At 40.2% G+C, this 12,639-nt stretch overlaps 1 protein-coding gene across 2 annotated transcripts in view; it reads right to left on the bottom strand.

Moving 5' to 3' along the window:
• Positions 1–12,639, bottom strand: part of gramd1bb (GRAM domain containing 1Bb) — a 62,616-nt gene that overhangs the window by 45,361 nt on the left and 4,616 nt on the right. Inside the window, exon 1 of one of the 2 annotated variants that reach the window (XM_079731297.1) lies at positions 5,240–5,254. The exons of the other annotated variant lie outside the window; for it this stretch is intronic. The gene's annotated coding sequence lies outside the window, so the exon portion shown is untranslated. Of the gene's footprint in view, positions 1–5,239; positions 5,255–12,639 lie in introns of those variants that run through there. 2 annotated transcript variants of the gene reach the window in all.

Below are 12,639 nucleotides of genomic sequence, written 5' to 3'. Positions count from 1 at the left end.
GGATATTTTAATGATACGTGGCTATAGATATGTGTGTGGGTTTGTCTTTGGTGTATGTTCACAGCTGTTTGTGTGGCTTTTTCTATGGATGCAAACTTTCAAACGATGCGCCCTTTGTAATATTTATCTCAACAGCTCTTGACTACAACTTGTTTCTATATTGTATCTCTCCCCCTTTCACTAAACCCTGAGCACTAAAGACTTCAGATACATTACACACAGTTGTCATCTCCAGAAGTTCTCTGATGACACAGCCATTGTTGGCTGTGTTACAAAGGGGAATGAGCTGCAGTACAGGGGGGTCAACGCCAGCTTTGTTGAATGGTGTGGAAAAAAAACATCTTCAGATGAACACCAGTAAGACAAAGTTAATAGTGATTGACTTCAGCCGTAAGGCAACACCAATTGCACCAGAGAACCTTTAGGGAGGCGACATTGAGGTGGTATCAGTCTATAAATACCTGGGTGTTCACCTCAACAATAAACTGGACTGGTCACATAACACAGATGCCCTGTACAAGAAAGGCCGAATTCGTCTCAATTTGCTGAGAAGATTGAGGTCTTTTGGGGTGTGCAGGCCACTGTTAAGGACTTTTTATGACACTGTTGCTGCATCTGTTTTTTATGCAGTAGCCTGTTGGGGTAGTGGGTTCTCTGAGAGGGACAGGAAGGGACTAAATAAGCTGGTTGGAAGGGCTGGCTCTGTCCTGGGCTGTACACTGGAGCCTGCTGAGGTGGTAGGGGAGAGGAGGATGTTGGACAAATTGGCATCCATCATGTCCAATTCCTCTCATCCTCCATGAGACAGTGGCAGCGCAAAACAGTTCCTTTAGTAAGAGACTACTACACCAAGCATGTAAGAAGGAACGTTTCCAAAGGTCTTTTATTCCATCTGCCATAAGACTCTATAACACATCTGTTATGAAATATTGTGCTGTCAAAAATCACTTCACCTAAATACTGCAATACTTGAATTTAATAATGTGCACTTTCCACTGTACATGTGTGATTAAGTATTTATTCTGTAGTGAAGGACCTCTTAGCCTCATTTATTGTGTAACTCCTAGGCATGTACATTTAAGCCCTTATGGCTTGACATTGTAATCAATGTGTGATTTTTTTATTTTATTTTGTATTATTCTATGTATGCATGTATGTATTGTTGGATACTCTATACATTTTCTTTTATTATTGCATCTTTTATATTCCATGGGCTGCTGTAACAAGTTAAGTTCCCATGTATGGGAAGGCCTCAGCCAAGCCTCAGCCAAGACTCATCACCGCCGCTCTAGTGAAACTGAAAGGAAACGCAGACTACCAGTCCTTCGGGACGCTGAGCTCTGTGCATCTGCCCAAACTGTCCTGCCTTATAGTGTACTCTTCAGAACAACTTAAGACTATTAAACATGGCATGTTTCATATTTATGATTTGCAGTAGAGATAGCAACACCACAAACTACATGGACACATGGATCTCTTGTCATCGCCAAGTCATCTTTTTATTTTTTAATCAAACAACTTTTTGCCTATATTGCGGACAGTGCAGCTGTCACTGAACACTGCATTGATAGCATTTGTAATTTATTCTTACTCCTTGACTTTAGCAGGTGCTCTAATGAAACCCCTGACGCTGAATCATATGTGTTTTCTTTCATAAATGTTCCTAAAGGATGAATTCTTTCCATACACCTTCCAATTTATACTTGGTAGATGCATTGTATTAAAATTTATTAAGTGATAGATTCAGCTGAGTTAGGCTTTGTACAGGGACAAAGAGATCACACATTCATATTTGGCTTTTTTGGTTGTAATGAATCCAATAATCTTTTATTTTTTATTAAGTTAATGTAAAAGCAATATTTGCATGCATGGCCGCTTATGACCAAGAACATTTATATCTGTACTTCTCACGGTAATATGTTGTACAAATAAGATTCCTAGTTAAATTCAGTTAAAACATACGTTTGACAGGAATAAATAAAGACAGACAACTGGGTTAGGGTTCGATTCTTCATTCATATGTGTGCTTATTTCGACCACTATGCTCAGTATTGCAGTCTCCATTTCTGTGTGCGGCGCCGCTACATATCACATATGATGTATGACTGTGTGTTAAACAGTCTGGGCCTCCAGCGCGGCCAACAGCATGGTGCTGAAGGGAGAGCTCCTTGGGGAAGCGGTTCTTTACGACCGGACTCGCAAACATATGTTTCTCATCAACTCCCCCTATTGACAATAGCACCACTTCACGTCTGTATTATAGTACGATATATGTGGGTCAAATGTTTAGTCAAAAACACCATCCTATAATGTGGTTCTAGCTACCATTTTTGAAGTTAAATAAGTCATATATTTTTATGCCGTGATTATTAAATAATCACAGGATAAAAATATATAACTTATTTTACTTATCCATTACAAGAATCTGATATCCTATCTGGAAGATTACTAGACAGTTGTCAAGTCAGCATAATAGCTGAAAAAAACACTGATGTGTGTTTCAGCTGTTTTTTTTAATGCACCCTGATCCAAACCCCCCTCCCAGATGTATTCCTAAGAATAATGTGATGACATAATCTGCATGAATCCCTGTAAAACCCCATTTGGGGACGGCTGCAATGACTGGTTTGGGTTGTGGAGGATGGTTTCCTCTACCATCAAACTCGTTAATGGTGTGATTTCATTTAGACTTAAGTCTGATGAATCCTACTGATGGATCTCTGCTGTTTAAACAGGGAGAAGTGGTGGGGGCTGGGGGAGCTCATGTGACTGCTGACTAAACCAATATGTTTTCATTGCCAAAGTGAGCATGTAAATGAATCCCAACTTGGCACAAAACTACTTCCGGGAATAAGTGGACAATATGGAAAAGTGGGAGTGTACATTCAATGTAAATGATGCCAATTCATTACATAATAATATACATTTTTAAGAAATAATGTTAATACATTTTCGGACAATTCATTTTTTGTAAAGTCACAGCTGGAAACAATCTCAGACATACAAGGTAACTGGTTGCAGTTTGCAGTTTCCTATTTCCCACCTCTAACTGAATGCAAGCAAAATAAATAGATAAAAGAAATCAATAATGCTACTCAATATTTAGAAAAAAACGTTGGTCCAAGCATAATTACATTAAACATCCTCATCGAACCTTGGCCTTCAAATTGTTTTAACCAAATGAAATACAGATTTGTTCACTGCTTCATGCTCACAGCACACGGGATGCAGGGTGTGCAAAGTCAAATGTCAGCACCGAAGGTTTGGTGTAAAATAATAGACATCCTCCTGCCTACTCTATAACAATGAGTCATGGAGTCTGTGACCTCAAATCTCCTTCATAACTGCACTGTTCTAGGAAATCATCCGACAGAGATCAGTTTCACCTGCCATCTCTCACGGTCAGCATTTAACAGTTTGTATGTATACATAATACCATCTTCCAAAAGAGCATAGTGCTGAAGCATTCCTGTAAACAAACAGATAAGTCACATACTGTTAAATTACATTGAAAATTATACATTTTAAATATATTTTGATTTGGACTTTGGCAGAATCTATATTTGCAATACCCATCACGGGTTATCACATAATCTGTGGCTCAATGTTCAGCTTACATAACCATCTAGGAACTACGCAATTACATTAAAAGCATGAATGTGAATAGCATGTGGGCTTATTGAGACTAGAATACAGATGGATGTAGGTGATGGATGTCCCTATCTCTGTTAATGTGCTGTGCTCATCGTGACCTTTAGTTTTTATCTCTTCATTTTAAGGACAGTATGTGGCGGTATGCAAAACAAAAATTGTACAGACGCTTTCTAGATTTGGAACACGATAATCCACTGCTTGAATTTCAAGTGGTGTAGACGCCAACACACGAACCAACACAAAATATGATAATAAGTGTCTTAGCTTTGGAGTGGAGGGCATGCGTTCTGTGTTTGTGCAAGAACTCTTTCCTTCAACCCAATTTAACAACAAGAAGGAGAATGAAGCACCAGAGCCAGGGATTGAAGTAGTCCCTGATTCGGCTCTGACGCCTGACTGACGGAGGAATAAAGCTTTGAATGGCCGTAGAGAATTTTGAATGTTGATATTGACTAAGTCATCTGCATCAATAGACCCGTACCGTAGTCATAGAGACGGCCCTGTCATAATCAAAGTCTGGTGCGATTCAGGCTGACGTCTCAGGGCTGGCAGAAAAAGTACAAAAACGTGAAGACAATGACGCATGAGGGTACTCACGTATAATCATCGCACACACACTAAACTCACAAAGACAAATGAAGTAAGATAAAGACGCAGGCCTATGTGGACATATGGGAGCGTTACCACAAACAAAAACATCGGTGGATAACAATTTAACACTTTTGAAAAGGCACTGAAAGCCATAAAGACGGCCCACATCACTCCTAGTGACAACTCAGCCAACAGAATGCTGTTTACATTGGATTCATTCATCACAAGTGTGTGTCTCAATTCTGCAGAGATACAACAACAGACAACATAACCCACACAAAAGCATACATTCAAACCTTGATTACAAAACATTCAAATCACTAATATGTTAGAGGAAACTATAGTTCTGCCTTGTCTGTGTCAGTTCAGGTAAGCAACTTATTATTAGTTTAGAGCCTGATACTGACACTAACAAGCAATTTGATGGCAATATCATGTGGGGAATTCTAATAGTTATGTTGTTTGTTCTACGAAGACAACCTAAGCCCCCCTCCCCCTCCTTATTCCTATTTAGTATGAAGAAGAGGAAAGGGGCTGGAGATGATAGAGGCCCTGATGTCATGGCCTATTTTATACAGCTCCCCCTTTTGGTGAATTAAGGTATGTGCAAACAATAATGAACCAATTCACTGAAATGATTTAGTATGAACGAGACAAAAAAGGGTTCTTTCAATGATTATAACTATAAATGTGAGATGAGAAAATCCCTGTGGTCAGCTAAAGCAGTTACTTTGATATCGTTTTATACATCATATTTTTATTTAACTAGTTGAACTTACAATAATAGTTAAGCCACCCCACAACAGACAAAGAAAATGAATACAAATAAATAAATAGATACAAATAAACCAAAGTTTAAGAAATAATAATAACCAAGAACTTTTATATCATTACAAATGAGTGACATTTAGTACTTCATACATTAATACCGTCTGCCTCTTAAGGAGGTCAGTAGCAGTGTGTGTAATGTTTCTGCCATTCACGGACACCCTACCTTCCTGGTTTCCACAGCTTCCTCCACCTTCTTTGCTTGGCCTATCAGTGAAGGTAGAGAAAAGTAAGAGGTTTCAGATTATACTTTTTTTTCAGAAAATGTTTCTGGAAATTTCTTTCTGCTTATTGAGGACTTGGATTGAAAATGATTTTAAATGATCTTAATGCTTGTAAAATATTGGGTAGGTCTTTATTATGTGTTGAACCATACAGAGTATCTCTAAACACACATTTGCGTTATCGTAAGAAGAAATAATAAGAAGAAATATTTGATTGAATAAAATACAACTCATTTACCAGAACAGCAGCGTGAGTCAGGTGGAAGTAGTAACGATACTATCAGTAACCCTCATCTCACCCTTTCAATAACAGTTACCTTATCAAAAAGTAGGTACCAATTGAAAATAATTGATTTTCGTTTTTGGAGCGTACACTTGTCCGATTGCAATCCTGGTCGTTCTCATGATTGTTTGTGCAGGTATACAGAAATTGTGTTATGCACGGTTATAAATATGTTGGCTTAGACAGAGCCAATAATAACAATACATTCAAATCAAAAGCGTCTTTCGGTCCCCAAGGACACAGTAAATAACGATAAGATAAGGGCTGAGAGCCCCTCTGAATGGTAGCATTTGAGCTCTTGCTTGAATGTGGATGCGGATTCAGGGCTGCGGATGGAGTCAACAAGGAAGCTGCCCTTTTACTCCTAGAGCATTTGGAAACCAGTGAGTCAACATGGAGCACCCACGCTGCAAGCCACTGTGATTTTACCATTCATCCAAATCAATTCATGTTTTGTTCAGAGCATGACGGCGTATTCTGCGGTGTATGCTGAGTCACTGCCTCGCCACCGAGTGGGCAACACACTGAACTGTCTTGTATAGACTGCCACACAATATTGATCAAGATCATAAAAGGTTATAGGTTTCATTTTGTGTGGGGAGACAAGGGAATATGTGTGGCATATTAACAAAGACATACAAACTAAGAAAATCAACCATACACTTGCATGAACTGTACTCAGTCCTGTTGGTCATTAGCGGCTGAGGTCAGCTAACTCTTGACCCATAATCAATAGAAATAGATCCCACAAGGGCCTAGATATCGATGAGATCTTTTCACCGCTTCATTCAGTAAGTCTTTAAAACCCCACCCCCAAAGCAGGGTTATGTAAGAGACAAGCAAGCCTGGCAAATGAAGCTGGGTGTTAATACTGAACACTTCAGCAGAATTCAACCCTGTGCCGCAGCGGGCTGATCACGGAACAGTTGTGTCATTAGGGTTTAATTTGATAGGTGGTCTGTTCCCTCAACATATTGCCAACACACCCCTGCGGGAGAACATGGAAATGCAATTGGTTGTAGAAGCACTTTCATGTAGCGCTGCCCAGCAGAAAGCTCCTGGTCAGCAGACTGGGCATGGTATGATGGGGGTTATATATGACCTTAATGGGCACCAACATCTCCAAATGCAGATAATTATTGTTTTCATGGTTCTTATTATTATCAAGCTTTCACTCAACTTACATAATGTTCTTTGCGATCTACATTTCAAGACATTATGCGATCAATTGGACCAGACTTTTTCAAGATCTTTACCTTGCCTGCCCACAGACCTTCGCCGATCATCACTTCACATTGACTGAGAATCACTTCATCACAGTTCATAAAGATTTGAAACGGTAAGGGAAAAATCTGTGCATTACCTGGTCAAGCTAGGGATGTTTTATTTCCTCTCTAAATCATTTTGGCATGGGAGGGAAATACTATGATAATTTATACTGTGCATCTAGCATACAGTTTAGCAGTTTAGACACCAAGTTATCGGACAGAAGTTTGAGCCATTATTGTTGGAAAGCTACAGTCTCCGGTCTAAATTTAGTCAGTAAGCCTTCACATGGCTCGTGTCCACTGTATCTTTCTTCTGACGGTCTGCAGGCAGCTGTCCGCCCAGCAGGACACCACGGCCCTATTCACTAACACTTTGAGCCAGAGTGTGAGTGCCAGTGATAGACAAATGGTTCAGAGTCTGGTTATTAATGAACCACCTTCAGTACGGGGGTTCAGCAACAGCTGCCACGAAACGTAAGTCATGTAACAATGACTCAGTTTTTCTCACTGGAAGAAAATCTCATAATAGCTCACATTATTTAATTCATTTATGTAATAAGACCCCCACAGCCACCTTGAATAACACATGGATTAGGTTTTGGTTTTTAGGTGATGAGTAATTATGGTTAATGTGGCGGTGGGGTTTGTGGCATCTATGCCATTGGTTTTCTGTACTCTGTGCCAGCTGTGTGAAGAGCTGAAAGGGGGTCTGCATGGGGTCATCACAGTGACACACACACACACACACACACCGGCTATTTTTGGGGTCCTGATTAGTCTGGTTTGCGTGTCTGTCGAGAGAACGAGGCAGAATAAACTAATTCTAAGCACTTCATGTGAGACAGGGCTTTTATACACACACAATTTTCATTGAATCTTGAACTAAACGTGATTAAATGTGCTACCTTTAGAAACTAATATGTTTGAATTTACAGTTAGAATTACATATATTTTTCATGATATTACAATACAATAATAAGATATTAATGTTTTAATGATGCTGATGTTTTAACTGGTGAATGTGAATTATGAATTCTCCATAATGTCATTCTTTTCAAAAAGAAAATGTGAAATTATTAAACGCCTCTTGAGATAAATGATTGGTACTCAGTGTAATAGTGAATCAACAAATGACAACTGCTCCGCAAGATAAAGTATGTTTTCCAAGCTGCATTGCCAAAGTAGCTGTTAGCATAGCATTTGGCTAATTTTAAAAGGTGGAGATAAAGACGCAATTTTTCTTAAGTCCTCTGTTGAACTAAATCATCTATCCCACAGTTCATTACACTGCAGGACTAATGAAACTAGGCGGATCTGGAGCTGATAACACTTCATGGAGTCATTAGTCCACCACCATCAGCCCTTAATTAAAAGGAGTGTGGAATAGTTTTGCAAGGGATGGTACGAAATGGAATTCCTCACACGGAGTGGGAATGGTAGGGCCGGTTTTGAGGCCCACCCCCACCACCAAGCACCCAGAGGGGTACAATAAATCCCACTAAATGACACCTAATGGACCTGGAGAGCACCCATCATATCACCTGAAGATTTAGGAGACATGCTAGCCAGCTTTAAAATCCGGTCTTCTGTGTATTTGTTGGTGTGCATGTGAGCAATCGATTGTTTTTGTGGATGAGATTTAATATTTGTGTGTGTGTGTGTGTGTGTGTGTGAATGTTTGTGGATGAGTGTGAGAGACAGAGTGTATACCCTGGCATTTCTGAAGCACATATTGATTTGTGCCACTGTCTTAAGAGTGTATGAGTGAATTAAGTTATGGTGGGGGTTTGTTTGAACTGCTGAGGACAGAAAAAGATAACTATATTTTAAGGATGTTATAGTTTATATTACATCCCTATTGGCAAAAATGAATGAATTGACCCACCTCGGTAAATTGTTTAAGCACAATTTGTCACCAGTGTCCGGAAAACAATTGAATAATAAACAAAATAGTTTGCTAATATATTAAATCTTATGAAATTGAACAGAACCATCTTGAAAAGGCTTCAAACACAACTACTTTAATTGTACTCTTCCTGTATGTGAGCAGGAACAAAATGGATTAAATTTTCAAATGGTATATTTGGTTTGATTTTAGCTCAGTGACTCAGTTGATATTGTTGATATTTTAAGGAATGACATCCTAAATGAAATGAGAGTGGGATGAGAGCAGACGTGGCTGTGGTAATAGAAATGCTCCTGACCTTAGACATAATCCTGGCCTCTCCTGCAGCTTTCATGGCCTCTCTTCAGTTCAGTCACATGCCCACTTTCTCTGTCCCCCGTCCAACATGTTCCCCCATCGCCGTTATCATTGTCTCAGAAATACGTACATATCGTGCCTATCTGTGCAACCAAGCACATCCAATATGAGTCAGCAACGTTGTGTGGCATCCCGGTCAACTCCAAGCGTGGACGGTTGCAACTGCTTGATTTAATGCCCAACGCTCACAAAACGTCCAAAAAAACTGAAAATCAAACCAGAAAATCTCCATATTTGCACCGAACATCCCATATAAGTAATAGAGTACAAAATTAATTTGAGTAGGCAATCATATTTCCTGTTGTCAATCATCCATCCTGCACCTTATAAATCCCTTAAAGAGTGGTTAGCCTGCACTCCCACATAGGGTCCGGAGGTTTCCGTTCAGGTGTGGGTCCACCCTCTCCTTTCCTCTCTCTCGGTCTGTTGTCGATGCTCACTTGGTGTGAGCACGGTGGGAGCAGCGATGCAAGTGATTTGATTGGTCGTCCATGCCGCGCTACGTGTGTGTGTTTGTGTGTGGGGGGGACTAGGACGGCCCCTTTCTCTTGGCTCTCTGTGACCAGCTTATCCTGACAGGGTGATCCTTTAGCGATCTTTCTCTTCTCTATTTTGCCTGTTTTATAATTTTTGTTTGTGTGTACTCTTCATCTCCCCTTCACAAACACACACCAGCCTGAACCATTTGTGACCCAGATTCCCAACAGTGACAGTTTACGTCACCACCATGGCCCTAACATCACTCTCGCTCTCTCTCTCTCTCTCTCTCTCTCTCTCACTATCACTATCACTCTCTCTCTCATGCTCTCTCGCTCTAGTTTAATGTTGCCTTGGTTTCGCTGAGCAGGCACTATACTGCTTTACAGCCAAAAGGTCACACTGGTACTATTATTTAGTTAGGAGCGGGAGATGCTAACAAACGCTCAGTGGGGCGATATTTGAAAGAAAGCTCATCATCTTATGAGGCGTTTAAAATAATGTTCAGCGTGGGATAGAAAGATAAAACTGTATCAGCCTGCAACTGCTGACAGCTGCTCAGGATTCAACTAGACAGGGGATAGGTTTGCATTGGTGATCACCTGAATACACTTAAAAAGTTATAATAATAATGATAACAATAATAATGATCATAATAATAATAATCATAATAATATTAATAATAATAATAAGTATTAGTGAGTAATAAGTAAAGTAAAGTGAAGTATTATAATAATCATAATAATGGCATATAGTGAACTAAAATCTTAATTTTTTATAGTGAACTGGGTTAATAGTTAGAATTATGTAACCTTTATGGTCCACTAGTCAGACTTTATGTGTAAATGGTAATCATTACCCAACATTGCACAAGCATTGTCAGGAGTAAAATCAGTTTATGCTGACTTCCACTGATGGAAGGGCATGTCTCACGCCACAGAGGAGAAGAGGTCAACCTGCCCAACAGCAGCTGAAGGACGGTGAACTGAGGTGAAATGAAGCACAATGAAAACCACTGTAAAATCGGTTCAAAGCTCAAGTATTATTCATATAAATAGATTAAAAGAGTATACTAGTGACCGGTATGAGTACATCAGCCCAACCATCAGAGTACAAGAAATTCATCTTATGCCTGGCTACTGCTCAAGATTTTGCAAGTAAATTCCAGCCAGACAAACTTCCGCGGGCAGACGTCTGCATGACGTCTGCCCGCCCTGCTACAGGAAGAGTGATCTGGATCAGAGCGCAGAGTGCAGGAGCACTTGGACTTGTTCCACTTCAAGCAGCCGAGGAGCTGTTTGCATTCATTATTTACAGGTACCTTTCTAAAAAAATACAGGGGGATCGATCAGCCAAGGCAACTCACAAGGGTTTGGCAGTGAAGGATCGCAGAAGGGTACAAAACTAAATGGTGGTTTACACAGAAACCAAAACACACACACACACACACACACACACACACACACACACACACACGCACGTTTAGATATTGTGCTGTCAGTGCATCTTTACTCTTACTTAGTCTACCGGTAAATCGCTACTGCATCATGCTGCGAAGAAAAAACTTACTATAACAGTTATGATATGTGGTGGTAGTTTATTTTCACCGACCCATAATTCAAAGATAATTTGTGCTCAGCACCCAAAACACGACCCATCCTAAACACTGTACAAAACAAACTTCAGCAGATGGAAAATGGAGTGAATCGCAACATCAGCAAAGAGAACCAAATGCCCTGAACCGATCTAAAGAGGAAAAAGTTGTTAGAGCATTAAGCACGATAAGAGGATAGAGAGTAAGTGTACTGGGAATCGAGCAAGGCATCAGTGTTGGCGGTGCCAAGAGTTGCATATTCATGTGTCTGTGTACTGTATGAGCGTTAGTGCTTGTGGAGACGATTCAAAAGATCCATTGATTCCATTATATTTATTGTAACTTAATGGCCATATGCAAAGAGGACAATGTGGACTGGTTGAAACACTCAGCAAAGCCAAAGCAGACTATGAGACTGAGAACTAAAGCTACTTTGCACAGCTGATCAAGTAATTTGTCTTACTAAAGGACGTCTAACTTAAGTTACTATCCGTTAAAGGATGGCTTTTAAAACATAGGGTCAAAACTACGGCAAACGGACCGATCCAATTATATAAGGGGAAGAGTATTTTTGCCGACGTATCTGTTTCCCTGCACCCCACTCTATTCATGCAGAACAGTTAGTCTATTCTGGAACCAGCAGAGGAGTCAGCACCACTGCAAATATGACTTCATTTGCAAGCCGAAAAAAATTACGACTCGTGATAATACTGCAGTCCACTTTATATTTCCCCATTTTAAATATATTTACCAGCACAACCTTTTACATAAGCATCCACTAATAATATCACATCAGCCAACACACATCCACGGGGAGGCCACTACATACACACCATAATGCGGAATATGGGCATGATTCCAGACTATCTTTGTGGATATTATATCTCAGAACAAAGCTTCTAATACTGTAAAAATAAAAGACCCCTCATGTTATTAGTTTACAACTATGCTATCTCTAAAAGAGTTATAGAGGGCATACAGACAGAGCCATAGACACCACAACCATGTCATCTGAAATCTAGATCCAAACCCGTAAGCATCTCTTGTCTGAACAGTAAGCGCCAGAGCAGTATGAGGAACACTTCATCCATCAACACTCACTTACCTCCTGCAACTCAAACCTCCAATTCCTCAACCCCACTGTATCGGATGCCTGTTTGTGTCTGAAGAAACTTTCTAGAAAGTAGCCGTCCCTCAGGCCGGCTGTCGGCTTGCAAGACAGCTAGATACACCAAAATAGTTGTCTGATTATGGGCGACTTCCGCCGAAACTAACCCCAACTCCCTGATTGCAGGGCCGGTGTTGTGGCTGATGTTGTTTGTCCAATAAAAGCAAACAATGACATTCCATGGCTTGCAACTGTATTCATTGGCCTGGCCTCTGGCCTCGCTTAAAGCGTATAGTCGGACACCTCGGACGAGGGAGACAAACAATAGCCGTGGGACTGTGTCACATGG

The sequence above is a fragment of the Pollachius pollachius genome (genome assembly GCF_949987615.1).
Source record: "Pollachius pollachius genome assembly, chromosome: 3".
In the NCBI taxonomy this organism is placed as follows: domain Eukaryota; kingdom Metazoa; phylum Chordata; class Actinopteri; order Gadiformes; family Gadidae; genus Pollachius; species Pollachius pollachius.
Note: the sequence above shows the minus strand (reverse complement) of the source record. Positions and strands in the feature narration are given on the sequence as shown.